The sequence below is a fragment of the Octodon degus genome, unplaced genomic scaffold, assembly GCF_000260255.1.
Source record: "Octodon degus isolate 3935 unplaced genomic scaffold, OctDeg1.0 scaffold00087, whole genome shotgun sequence".
NCBI lineage: Eukaryota > Metazoa > Chordata > Mammalia > Rodentia > Octodontidae > Octodon > Octodon degus.
This window is the reverse complement of record NW_004524663.1, coordinates 5,551,797-5,564,318: the sequence shown is the minus strand read 5'-3', so window position 1 is coordinate 5,564,318 and position 12,522 is coordinate 5,551,797. Positions and strand designations below refer to the sequence as shown.

The following is a 12,522-nucleotide window of genomic DNA, read 5'->3' as shown; positions in this document are numbered from 1 at the left end:
TGGAGATGTGGGCATGGGATACAGAGCCTGGGTCAAATGTGGAGGGGAAGCCTGGCATGAAGGGTCAGAGCCCCGGCGGATGACAAGGGCGTCACTCTGCAGAGGTGCCCTGACACTGTCGGTGTGAACCAAAGAGGGCAGCCACGCAGGAGAGGGTGTGCAGGCGTCGGAACCAGAAGAGAACCGCTGCCTGGCGATGCGGGGAGGGGACCACCACGCTCATGCTCAGGGCGAGTAACTAGCTAAGCAAACATACTAAGGACAATGGGAGCCAGATCTTTCACTGAGAAGAGGGTTTTAAATGTGAAGAAGAGAAAACTGGAATGAATACTGAGCGGTTGGGCTGGAACTGCAAGTATCAACTCAAACTCACGGTGCTTGGTTCACCCAGCGTGCAGCCTGCCCGCACCGCACCCTTCTCAGCTGTGCGCACTGAGAGGCGCGGGAGGAACAACCTTAGTGACACCGAGCACACACAGCACTCCCACTTGGCACCTAGGTGCCATCTCCCAGTGAACCATATCAGAGCACTCTGGAGCAATGACTGGGCCAGAGGCACAGAAGGAAAAGTAGAAGATCCCGAAATATCTTATATTAGATCTATTTGAAAGACATGGTATGATATTTTCTCCTAGTATTAGAAACTTTAAAAAGTGTATTTCCATTTTCCATTGACTTTATATTACTTCTTCCCTATCTTTTAGACACACACACACACACACACAAAAAAAAAAAAAAAAAATATGTGTATAACCCGACATAAGATTGATACTGTTTCATAGAAATCTTTAATGACCTTTTAAATGGGTTCATCCAATATATTTTACATAGTCCTGCATAACTATCATTTTGAGAGCTCTTTATTCTTCATCCAGGAGCATACAGCAACTTCTCTTGCCTTCTGAATTATGCTCTTTGTTATTTCCTATATGCTACGTCTGGAGGTATTAGAATATTTTGAGGTTGTATAACTGGAAAATATTTTACTTCTAGTTTTCAAAGGTATGTTTGCTAAGTGTAAAATTCAAAGAGGACAGATCTTTTTTTCCCTTCCTTTCAGTCTTTTAATTATTCTAGTTTCTTACACACTTGGTCTTTTTTTTTCTTTCTAATGTGGAATATGATGCTATTTAATTCTGTTCTTCCATAGCTAATTTTTTAATGTACATGCTTTAATGATTGTTTTCTTTGCAATAAGCTTTGGACAATTTCATTTTTGTGTAGCTGGGTATGATTTTATTCAAATTTCTTGTGCAAAAGGTTCATTTTTCTTGGAAATGTGGTGTTATGAGTTCAATTAAATTTCAGAAATTTTAAATCTTTATGTATTTATTGCCTACCTCTTTTACTTTGAGAATTCTAATTATATGAATATAAGTTTCTTGATTTTGACACAGAATGAACTATGTTATATGACTGATCTGTAAATTCTTCTTTATTTTTATTTTGGACAATTTTTATTGTTATATTCATTTAAGCTTGTAAATAATTTATTTACAATGTGCAATCTATTATTAATCTCATGCGATGTATTCATTTCAGAAATATTTCTCTAAAACTCACTCTGTCTATATCTTACATCTTTCACATTTCAATATTTGTCTACAATTTTTAATATGATATGTAATTATTGTTTTCAATAAAGTTAATAAAAAAACTCTTATATTAGAAAGCAAGGATGTACAATCCTAGGCAAAGACTCCAGGGCCATGCCAGGAGCAAGAGTCAGAGGCAGAGATTCGTACCTGTCAGCTGAGGATATTGTGGTCATCAAAGTACGTGATAGAAATAGATTAAAATATTCCATAAAGTAGGAAATTATAACTCCACGTTGATATACACAAAATGAATGGGGGTATTTATCAGAGACCCACACAAGCATTCTAAACCATGGCCTGGAATTTCAAGGTCATGAAAGTAAAAAAATAGATGAGAAAACTGTTGAAGCATGAATGATATGAAAGACATGTGACATTTAAATGTAACATGTGACTTGAAAGTGAATCCTTTTGGTGAAAGCCAAGAAGTGGGTGAGGATTCCATGGTACTAGAGTATTGATGTTAATCTTCCAAATGTGGCGCTTTTAAAGAGGTCTTATTAGAGAACATTGTCATTTGAAGGAATTCAGGGGTGATGAAGAATCAGGTTAGTTCACTCTCAGATGGTTGGGGAGGGGAGGAGGAGGTCTGTGTACTAGCAGCTTTTCTATGAAGTTGACATTGCGTCAAAATAAAAGGAAAATGATGTTTGCTATGCGCGTGGACTGTATTAAAGACTACTGGTGCCCCAATGAGAGTGCCTTTTCCCACCTTAATATCAATTTTCCAGTTGCTATGAGTTCACGCCTAGAGACACGTGAGTAGTTCCTCTTATCTCCCCACACCCTCAACCTCCTCCTTTGCTTTGGTGGGAGTGACCGACGCCTGACTGGTATAGAGGTGCAATAGTCCCACTCCTTGCCCCAAATTGGGGCAGTGAGGCAGCTTTACAGTGTGATTGACTCTCTAGAATACTCTTCAGTAGACCTAGACTAGAACAGACCCGAGACCCCATCTTCAGTCAGTGCTGTCTGCCTCCCCGTCCTTCCTACTTATTCCCTGACAGGCTTTCACACCTTGAACATCACATGTACGTCAATCTCCACGTCAGGCTCCACTTCCAGAGAATCTCAGAAGACAGCCACATGCCAGCACCATAAACAATAGCTCTTATTAGTATCACCTATGCTATCCATAGATGCAATGGTAATTAATTGCATTACAAGTGTGGCCACGCTAATTTTAAGGATATGCTGAATTTAAAATTTCTTTGCACCCATAGATATGCTGAACTACATAGCTTTTTTTTCCAATGTGGGAAATTTATTTAGGTATCAGAAACAAGGGTAGAGTTCTGAAAAATGCCTATTTCAGGATTCTACTTTAAGGATATCCCCAGCCAAAAAAATAAAAAATAAAAAAAGAATGTCTGAACAAGTCTGTTGCTCTAATTAAACTTGTTCCAGTCCACCACCACTTCCAGGTAGTCATGAAGTTCCCTTCTCAGCTGTGTTGCTAAAACCACAATTTTGAACATGATACTGACATTTGTTGGTTAAAGTTTCACTCATCCTTCCACTTATCCAGTCTTTATAAAGTTACCTCCTGTTGTAAGGCCTCAAAGAGGACAGCACAAGCATTCTAGCTGTGAAGGGGTTTCTGTCCTCAATGAGGTCATAGTCTTGTAAGAAATATGTCACATCTAACAAGGGATATAATTTAGACAGGGGTTATGGTTTAGATCTAGAATGTCTTCCACTAGCCTCCTGTGCTCAGAGGATGGGCTTTTGGAAGGTGAATGGGTCCCAGGGGCACAGTACCCTTCAGGGGATTAATCCACTCCACAGTGCAGAGCTGAATGGATTTGGGGTTTGGTCAGAAGAGGTGGGCCAGTGGTGTGTGACTTGGACGGTGTGTCCCCTCCCCAGCACCTTCTTTCTCTCTCTGCATCCTGGCTGGCACAGCAGGAGCAGCTTTCCTTCATCCAGGCCCTCTGCTCATGCCTTTCCTGCTTGGGAGCCAGCTCCTCTATGTTGCAGGCGTAGGGTATTCTGTCCCAGTGACAGGAAAGTGACTAAGACAACAGGAAGAAGAATTTAATGTAGAACACGGCAGAATCTTCTATAAGAAATATAAGCTATATGTTTTGTAAACTCACAGAAGGGGGTTGCTTCTGACCAGTCAGGGAGGGCTTTGTGGAAGTCTGGCCTTTGACTGGGGCCACAGAGGGTCTGGACACGGGGAAACGGAGACCCCGCACTGCAGGTGGAGAGCAGCTCAGCGACCGCCACTGCTGGCGTGCTCTGGGCTACCGCATAGGCTGGTGGTCCTGGCTCCCTTCCATAGTTTAAGAAAGCAAACAGCTAAGCACCTGACAGCAGCACAACAAATGCGTGTCATAATAAGCAATTATTGATCAGGGAGACATTTTTATGGTGTTTTGGGAGTAACTGAATTATATGCACCGATGTGTTTGAATTTTAATTGTTTACCAGTTCACTGGGAGTAAAATATGGGGTCATAAAACAGATGATACCCCATTCCTTGATATCCTTGCTCTCCTTAAGCTCGACCTTCCTTCAGAATTGCCTTAATCACCCAGGATGAAAGGTAAAGTCAAAGGGCTTTTATGGCGCTGCCCGTACTGCTCATGAAATGTTTCACCATTGCTGTAATTCACCAAGAACAAATAGCATGTAAACAAGTTTAATTACTTAAGAGTTCAACTCACCACCAACATATCAAAACTCTTCTGAAGTTTAATCACACCTTGACTCATTTAGGGAAAATCACAGAAATAATACTGTGTAAAATACTTAATAGTACACAAAAGGCACTGTAAAACATCAATCCACACAGTTTTCAAGATATACAGACATTAGACGAGGTTAAACAAGCAATTAGGACACCATACTAGACATAAAACCAATAACTATTTTCAAAAGCCATGGAGAAAAATGGCTATTTCCTTTAGAATATGGATACAAACTTGGTGCTACAGATGTGGAAGACAGACTGGTATTTGCTCAAAGAATCTTCCAGTCTAAGGAACACAGACAAATATTTAAGAATATACATTTTCCCCCAACAAACATTAAGTAGTTCACATTTCTGGATAGCTTAATCTTTCCCTATTAAAAACTTTCTTCCAACCTTCACGGGCAGCCCTAACTGTCTGATTTAAACATCTCAATTATAGAACTTGAGTGGCAAATGCAATGATGTGAGGGGAGGCTATTACTCCCCTCCTCTGCTCCCCAAGTGGGATTCAAAGCCATTACCACCCATAGCAAGAGCATAAAAACTTATCACCAGATATTATAGAGAAATGTAATATCAGCACGGAGATAACTGGAAAATAAAAGAGCTAACTAAATCCATGTTTGCCTGTGTGGTTCTGAACGAAAAGACATGCCCACAGCAGGCACAGTGGGCTCACTAAGTACAGTTCTTCAGAGGAAGACAGCAGTGTACACAAAGATGTATGGGACAGAGTTTTTGGTCGATTCCTTTCACATGATAATGCAACTGTGTTTTCTGATATTTAACGTTTAATAAATATTATAAATAGTAGATAACATTTACTAAATTGCCACCATAAGATCATCAGAAGATTTCTTGCTTGGAAGGAGTATATTGGATAGGCTGACTTTTAAGTAGCTAAGAACTAAATACTAAGATATAAAGTGGTACCAAAGTATGAAAGTCATATTTTCCAAATCTTATCTGTACTTCCTGAATGTATACAGCATCTATGAAGTAAAACCTGCCTGGGATCATCAAATGAATTAAAATAAATCTTCAACAGCATGACTTGTCCTCTTGGTTTTTTTCCTTTATGTATAATGTTTTACCATTTTGTCTACCTGAATGTATTTGTCAGCTGGGCAAGAAAAAGTGAGCTATATTCTGCAATAATACATCAACATCATCAATGGTGGCTGAGTTACTGAATTATTACCTTATACCAAGAAATCGTTGAAGTACTTTACATAGGCTAACTTATTTATTGTTTACAACTAACCTTTAAGGTAGGTACTTGTTATGGCTTGCATCTAGATGTGCTCCCAAAGCCTCATGTGGTCAGAGGGCTTTTTCAGAGAGAGCTAAATCTAGAGTGTATGATGCTGGGATTAAGGGTGTATCCACTGATTGGTTTGGCACAGCCCTAATTCCTAATAGTCTAGATCACACAAAAAGGGGCAGAAATATGCTGTTAAGGCCCCTTCTTACTTTTGCTACCTTGTAGAAGTCACAAACTGTTTTTCTCTGTGATGCTCCACTGCCATGTGCCCTTCTGCCTTGGAGTTAGCCAACTACAGACTGAAACCTCTACCAACTGTGAGCTAACTGAAACGTCCCTCTTTCACCTTGGATCCTGGATCTTTTGTCTCAGCAACAAGACGAGGAACTAACACAGAATTTGGTACCAGAGAAGTGGGGTTGTTGCTAGGACTACAACTAATCATGTGGTATAGGAGTCTTTGGGACTGGCTTGTTGGAAGAGTTTGGAAAGGTTTGCAGATTCTGATGAAAAAGTAGAGCTGCAATGTCTGGCCCTCTAGTAGATTCTAGTCAAGAGCTCAGGAAGCCAGAATTCTGATAGAAATCCTGCTTGTAAAGACCAGGCTTGGGAGGTTTCTGCTGAGAAAAGGGATTGCATTAGCTGGTGGACTTCAGATGATGAGCATTATAGCATGGCAGAAAATTTGTCTATGTTTCACTAGTGTTTAGAGACCTTTCCTGAGACTGAGATTAAGGGCAGTAGACTAATTAATCTCACAGAAGAAATTTCAAGTAAGTCTATTGCTGAGGTATTATGGCTGCTGTTGGGGACTTTTAGCCAGATCTTTGTTGAGAATCAAGAGTAAAGAGGGCAGTAGAATAATATAAAATGTTGTGAGTTTGACCAGAGAAGAAGCTCTAGTACAGCCATGAATTTCAAAGATAAAGCAGATATCTTGATTGTGAAGAAGGAATAGAAGACTAAAAAGATGGCCTGAGGTCATCACAGAAAAGCAAAAGGACTTTGGCCTTTACAGCCTGAGAGCTGCAAAGGTCCAAGAGTTTGCTCTGAGAAGAGAGCTCCAGAGTACCACGTTTCATAATAGCAACCACCTAGGGAAGTTGCTCCTCAAGAACTAGATCATAGACACTCAACTTCTACAACCAAGAGAGAACTAAGCCTGGATACTGCTGCAGCTGATAGCAGACCTTGGCATCAGCCACGTGGTGTTGTTGTAGGTACATGCAGAATGCAGGAGTTACAGGTCTGGCAGGCTGCCATCAAGGTTTCAGGAGAAGGCAGCGCGTCTCTAAGAGGGCAGTGTGTGAAGCCGAAAGTGCACTGGAGACCCCAAAAGTTTGGAGAAGCCAGAATGTGGGTTGCTGAGGAAAACTGTCAGAGAGCAGAGCTGATCCACGAGAGAAGCCACGGGAGCTATGACCACCTACAATGCTGTAGGGGTGGAGCCACCCACGCTCTTAGGAGTTCATATTTTGGTACAGATTGTTTTGGATGCTGCTGTACATGACACTACAGGACTTAATACTTGGCCTGCTGGATTTGGACTTGCTTTGGTCCCATTCACTTGTATCCCCCTATTTGTACCTTTTGGAATAGAAATGTTTATCTTGTGCCATTATATATTGGAAGTATTTAATTTTCTTTTCATGTGTACAAGGACTCATAGCTAAAAGTATCCCCTTAACTTTGGGTGCCAGGTATTTTGTCTCAGCAATGAGAAAAGTTCCTAACATATTACTTCTTCTGCTTTTCTTTCTTTCTTTCTTTCTTTCTTTCTTTCTTTCTTTCTTTCTTTCTTTCTTTCTTTCTTTTTTAAAAAACAACACTGGGGATCAATTTCAGGGCCTTAGAGATTCTAGGTGAGCACTCTACTAATGAGCCAGCTCTCTGAGCCCTGTAATCGGAGTACTATTCTAATTCCTATCTTCATTCTGAAGAAACCAAGGCACTAAGAAATCAGTTAATTTGCCTTGTATCACACAGCTAGTAAGCAGCAGAACCCGGATTTGAATCTATTTATACCTGCTCCATAAACGATAACAGTAGACCATACAGATAATGAACAATTACTTAGTACCAGGTACTATCTTAGTCTGATACCCATCACTTTTGAGTTAGTATGTAATTCATTCTTTTTAGAGTTCAGCTCTACAAGGTCAACAAATGCTTACCATTGTGAAGCTTCCACTGCAATCAAAACATCAAACAGCTCCAGGAGTCCTTAAAATTTTCCTACCCTTTTCTATGATCAACTCATTGTCCTGAGCTCAGACAATGGCAATTGCAGACCTATTTTCGGATTCTATAACTTTGCCTTCTTTAGAAATGGCATTATAAAAAGGAATCATGCAGTTATCTTTCTTGGCCTGGCTTTGCTTACTTAGCGTACTGTGTCTGAGATTCAGCCATAGTGTTGCACATACCAGCAGTACCTTCCCTTTGATTGCGCAGTACTATTTCAATGTAAGGGCTGACTAGAGTTTTTCTTTCCTTTACCCAGTTGAGTACAATTTGGTTTGTTTACACCTATAATATTCAACAACGGAACTTAAAAAAAAATTGGGGTATAACTATGAATGTCCATTTTGTATCTGTGTATTCAAAGTGGTTGGGATAGATATATAGTTGCATTCTCTTAATGAATAGAATGATTTTTTCTAATGGTGTTTGTAAGTAGGATCACAAGTCTGCATCTTGTACAGCAATTAACCACTAAGAAGAATATATGCAGTGTATTATTTGTTGAAACTGTACTTTTGATTTGATTTGAAACTGTCTCATTGCTATATGTTTATCAATAAAACTTTGAAAAGAAAAAAAATAAAGTTAATATAGTATTTAAAAAAATCAATTTGGTTTGTTTGTACTTTCAGGAAATTACAAATAAAACTGCTATAAATATTTACAGAAACATATATTTTCATTTCACTTGAAAAAAGATCTATAGGCAGAAGTCAGCCTGTAGTGTAAAAATATATTTAATTGAGACTTTAGAATAAAAAATAAAGAAAACTCAGTGATATGAAACAGTATTTAGAAAGTAGATGATAGCTTCCAGTTTTAAATAACTGCAATAAGACTGGGAGAAATGAAGCTTTATTTTAATTTATAATATCCTGCACTGGCAAAGACATAGAGGGAAAAAGGGTAGTTTCATTCCCAGTTTGTAATGGGGTGAATTAGTACACCTTTTCTAGAGATGAATGTGGCAACATTTATAAGAATTTATCAGGGGCAGTGGTTTTAGTTCTCCATTCAGGAATATTCACATACATGTGTAGGGGCAAATGTACACTTAGTATTATTCATACTTGTGGAAAGGAGAGACAACCCTAGGGCTCACTGTCATAAACATTCTGCAATTTAGAATACATTCCTTCACCCTTGGAGAGAATCAAGGCATCATTTTCAAAGACTAGGATAGATGTTTGGCACAATTATTTCAAGGCTATTAGAAAAACACTGTGCATACTTCTAATGTATAGAAGACATGCATATGTACATCTTTAAGTAAAACACAGCCACATACATTTTTGAAAGCATGAAAGGAAGATCTAGAAGGCTATAGTGCTGACCTGCAGGCAGTGAAGAGGGAATGGGGGACAGGCAGCTGTGAGAGCGCGGTGGTGGCGGAGGTGTGGAGGGCCAACAGACTTGCTTTCCACTCAATGATATTAAGTTCATATTATTTTCTTTCTTCCAAAATGAGCATGCATTCTTTGTCATATGAAATATTCAAAAGAGAGTGAATGAATTAATAGCTAATTAACAACTGGCCAGCAGTCCCTATCGCCTCTTCCTCTGCAGGCCAGTAAATCACCTACCCTGGGAAGACACCAAAGAAACGGAAACTCACCAAAACCAGCAGATCTGATTCCCCTGCATTTGGGAAGAAGCTCTGGGGATCAGATGTTGCTCAGACAGGGAAAGAAGTACCACACTTGGTCTCCCCCACAGGGAAGCTCATGGACTAGAGAGGAGGTTCTGTACATCTTCCTTGCTACCAGTCCCTTAACAGGGTCAACACTAAGCTGAATTCGCTTCCTCGCTGTTGTGTCTACTCAGGAAGGCTCTCGCAGCTTCCTGGCCTCGCTGATGTGAACTGCTATGTTCCTCTTGCTCTTTCCTTCTGCTGTCATTCTACAGTCACACAGGAACAATGCTTAGAAGACAACTGAGTTGAAAGCATGAAGCTGGAAGAGGAAGGGTGACTGGCATAGGTGAGGATTCTCCCAAGTAAACCACTATGGATACACACAGAGATAGAAGGACACCTGGCAGGCAGGAGTGTGTATTGGAATTACAGTTTTCGTGGGCAGAGTGTCCAATTCAGAGCACACAGAACCAAACAGAGGAATGGAAAAATAAATTCTCTCAACAAAATGCTAGTTAAAGTTTGCCAGAAACTGAAAATAAATTTGGAAGGCTCATGTTTCTACTTGTTCACCAGCTGGTTTTACACAGGTGTGCAGAGAACTAGGTCAAGAGTAATCTCTGCCTGTCCCCAGTATATTGTGAAACATAAAGCTGAGAGAGATACTGCATTATGAAGAAAAGACAAAAAGACAACGTTGATGTGATAGATCAAGGGCTAATGTCTTTTTTAAAAAGTGCTCCTAAATATATAAATGTCAAATAGCTTAGAGTTTGCAAATTTCACAAATAAGCAAAGCACCAACGAAAGATTACAAGTGGCCAATAAATATATGGGAAAACATACCCCATTTAATGATCAAATAAAATGTAAATACAAGACAATTTTCTAATAAAAATAGTGGAAATATTAGTGAATAATAACACTAAATATTTGTAAAGATTTGTGTATATATTATTAATATTTTAAAATCTATTCTTCCCAAGACACATACCCTTAGATCCAGAAATTTCCTTTTTTTTTTTTTTTTTTTTTGGCAGAATTGGGGATTGAACTCAGGCCCTTGCTTTTGCCTGGCAAGCACTTATTCTACTGAGCTATATCTCCTCGGCCCTGGAAGTTTCTATTATTGAGATTTATTCCAGCAGAAAAATATCATAAGTGTGTAAAACATTTCAGTGATAAGGACACTTTTAAATTTTACGTATAAAAATGAAAAATAGGCAATCATCTCAACATTAAAATTACTTAAATGAATTTTGGTATCCATATACAATCACTACTGGCAATGTTGAATACTATTTAATGGTAAAGAAAGATATTATCACTTCTTATTGTAAAAACTAAAAATGTTTGCTAGTATCACAATTTGATTTAGTTTTTATACAAAAATACCCTAAAAGAAACATGAGGCAAAGCCTATATATCAAAGGTTAGAGATGTTTTTCTATATATAGTGGAATTGAGTTATTTTGGTTTTTGTTTTCCTATGCTTTTCAAAAGGGGTACTCTAAATAAAGTTCTTGTTTCTTTTGAGTTTATGAAAGACAGGAGTTTGTACTGCCAAGAGGAATGAAAAAGTACAGTGCCTCTCACATAGAAAATAAATCAGAAAACCAAATTTAGTCAAATAGACCTTTCGATTTATTCCTTCTCAGAATTTTTTTAGAACTTTAAAATCCAAAAAGTACTTCTAATTATAACATTGGAAAACTTGGGAACAACTTGTTCTGAAATCATTTATTTATTTCCAGCAGGACATAATTTTATTTGCCTGCCTGGCAAACTCGGTTTTCCACTTGCAGTAGAAGGGTCAATGGATTCATATCTAACTTTCTCATAATTACTTTTTTTAAGTAATGCTTTCTCTTCCTCAGCTATTGAAAATAGTATTCATACTGACATTATTCCAGAAAATATCAGTGCAAGTTCAATGGTTCACTTCCAGGAGCTGGCTAAAACCCAGTTCCTAAGTTTTTCATCATTTATCCCAGGGAACAGTAGTTCTTACTGGAGTAACAGGAGAGGTGAGGCTAATTTCAAGCTGCTCATGTCTTGTCAAAGATTCTCTGATGTCACACACACACACACACACACACACACACACACACACAGACTCCTTCAGTGGATTTAGGTATTTCTCACGAGACAGTGCTGCCCAGATCAGTACCATAAAGATCACAAGTTCAGAGCAGTGTCCTGAGACATTTGGTGAAAGCAAGAAAGAATGGCCCTTCTGATAGGCAAGCTAGGGGAGATGGCTCAGTGGAATAAGCACTTCCCTGGCAAGCGCAAGGGCTTGAGTTCAATCCTCAGTTCCGTAGGGGGGGAAAAAAAAAAAGTTGATAGGCAAGCTAGCAAGTAATTTATTTCTAATTCATAAATTTTAACGACAGATTTGAATCTAATGCCAATTTTCACTTCATTTACAGTATTTACTTTCCCCAGGAATTCATCAGATAAAAATTAAACAAGAAAAGCTCTATTCTCCTTTTCAAGATGAGCTTTGCTATGCTGCCCAGGGTGGCCTCAAGCTCCTAGGCTCCGCAGATCTCCCTTGCCTCAGTCTCTGGAGGAGCTGAGACCACAGGGGCCTGCAGAGGTACCTGGCTTAAAGGTTACGCTATCTATGTTCAAAATGTATCTGTTCTCATAGATGAGTTGGTATACTGTGGTACATACACACAATGGAAGATTTATCAGTGACAATAAGAAATGAACTGGGGCCGGGGAGATGGCTCAGTGGAATAAGCACTTCCCTGGCAAGTGCAAGGGCCTGAGTTCAATCCCCGGTTCCACAAAAAAAAAAAAAAAAAAAAAAAAAAAAAAAAAAAAAAAAAAAAAAAAAAAAAAAAAAAAAAGAAATGAACTACAAAATTATCAGAAAACATGAAGCAACAAGGTAAAATTAGACAGGAAGAAGATACGTGATCATCAGCAAGAGCAGGAGCATTGAACTGGGGGACACAGGATTTTTAGTGCAGGCAACTATGCTATAAGACTCCGCAAGGGCAGATATGTGTCATGCATCTGTCAAAATGTACAGAATGTATAGCACACTATATGAACACTTGGGCTAGAG

The 12,522-nt window shown here is 39.0% G+C and overlaps 1 protein-coding gene across 3 annotated transcripts in view; it reads right to left on the bottom strand.

Annotated features, from left to right (window-relative positions):
- Dock8 (dedicator of cytokinesis 8) overlaps positions 1 to 12,522 on the bottom strand; it is a 219,560-nt gene that overhangs the window by 143,096 nt on the left and 63,942 nt on the right. The window lies entirely within an intron of this gene.